The sequence below is a fragment of the Haliaeetus leucocephalus genome, unplaced genomic scaffold (assembly GCF_000737465.1).
Source record: "Haliaeetus leucocephalus isolate CR32 unplaced genomic scaffold, Haliaeetus_leucocephalus-4.0 Scaffold1, whole genome shotgun sequence".
In the NCBI taxonomy this organism is placed as follows: Eukaryota; Metazoa; Chordata; class Aves; order Accipitriformes; family Accipitridae; genus Haliaeetus; species Haliaeetus leucocephalus.
Genome location: NW_010972437.1, coordinates 17,008,783 through 17,010,698, shown reverse-complemented (window position 1 = coordinate 17,010,698; position 1,916 = coordinate 17,008,783).

Here is a 1,916-nt window from a genome sequence, read left to right as displayed (position 1 = left end):
GGGCGGGCGTCGCAGCGGGGCTGCCCGGTGGTTCCCCGGGCCACGGGGTTCGCCCCCGGCGCTGTGGGGCGGCGGGGCAGCGCCCCCCGGCCCTGGCCGCCCGCTCTGAAAGCGTCCTCCGGCTCAGAAAGCACATTTGCCCGGGCCGGGCCGCGGCGTGGCGGGGGCCGGGACACGGCGCCTGAGCCGGCTTAAGGGGCGGATTTCCCCGGGCGGGTGCCGCGGGGCTGGGGCACAGCCGGCCCTTTGTTCCCGGGGCTGGGAGCGCGGGGGGTCCCGGCCGGGCACAGCCGCTGCATCCCCGTCCCTGTCCCCGTCCCCGTCCCCCACCCGGGACAGCCCAGCCCACGCTGCTGGTAAATTCGTGCTGGTCTTGAAGTGCCATGTTCGCTGCCTGGGGGTCTTCCAGAAATTGTGGTCAGCGGCGCTGGAGTCTTCCTGGGTGTCCCCAGGAGGTGACCGGTGGTCGTGGGTGGGTAGGTGGGTGGATGGGTCTGAGGCCAGGAGCAGCAAAGCACGGCCCACGGGCTGCAGAAGGCAGCTGGGCATGGTGGGAGCCCGGGGAGCAGGCGTGCAGGAGGGCAAGCGGCGGCTGGAAGACCTTTGGATGCAGAGCAGCAAACCGTCCTGGGGCAGAAGGAGAGCGGGCAGAGCAGCAGGAGATCCCAGCGAGTCAAAACGGGACCAAAGGAGGTGGGATCCGCCAGCCTGGGCCAGGTCACCATCCCACTACGAGCTGTCTGTGGCACACAGCCATCGTCCCGCTGGCTGCCGGAGAGAGCCCCCGGGCGGACAGAGCTGGAGGAACCGGCTCAGGGCAGAGTTTGCCGCACATGCGGAGCCTCCTCGGCACGGGAATGATCCAACCCAGAAGCGGCAAGGCCAGCAGCCCTACACGGCCGCTCAGCGCCAGGCATTGCTGAATAAGGACAAGGAGGAAGACGCGGCCTTTCTGCCCATTCCCAGCCCGTGGCTCTGCTTCCAGCAGACGTCGGGGCTCTCAAGTGCCTCTGGGTTTATTCTGGCTGGTGGGGAGCCCATCCCACCCTCCCCATGAAACACAGCCCGCCTGCCCCGGGGAGCGCCGGCAGCCGCAGAGCATGGCAGGCCACTGAGGGCAGGCGGGAGCCCGCTCGGCTCCAGGGTCTCTTTCATTTTCTGGAACAAAGCAGCCTGTTTTCATCAGGAAGCGGTTGGCAGCATCCCACCCCCTAGAGATACGGGACCATCATCCAAGCTTGGCTCATTTTCATAGGCCTTTTTCTCCTGAATAGGCCAAGACAAGCAATAGGCAAAGGCGGTCACGTGGACGGCAGTTTAATGAAGAACATATAAAAACTAGAAACCGAGGGAATGCGATGGGACAAGGAGATGCCAGAAGGGAAAAGATGCAGAAGTAAGAAATGAGCAGAGATTTTCCATGGACGAAGGCCAAAAAGCAGGCATGATCATAAACAACCGAAGTTGCCTGTTTTCTGTACACAGAGAAACATGTTAGAAATAGGTATATTTGATTTCCTTTACAGGTTGGAATATTTAATATTGGTCACCTCATACAAACCCAGATAATTTTACATGAGTGATAAGAGAGGTTTCATTCTGAAACGGCCCTGTTGATCAGAGCTTGTGTTTAGATACAGGTGCAGATCGGAGAAAGCGCCGAAGTTTTCAGACGTGAGACCCCGAGCTCAGGAAAACTGCATGGAGACGAAGCTGCGGGCAGAGCAAACACCTCCCCAGGGCTCTCCTGGGCAGTGGCTGAGCCCAGGGCCCCCGTGCCTGGCCCCAGATCCCGCGGGGGAAGCAGCCGGCAGGCAGGGGCGCCGTTCCTCCGGCAGCCCCTTCGCAGCCCCCCGCCAGCTGCAGCTCCCGCCTTTGTCTCCCCCCGGCGTTGGCGTGGGGCTGGGAAGGGGCTG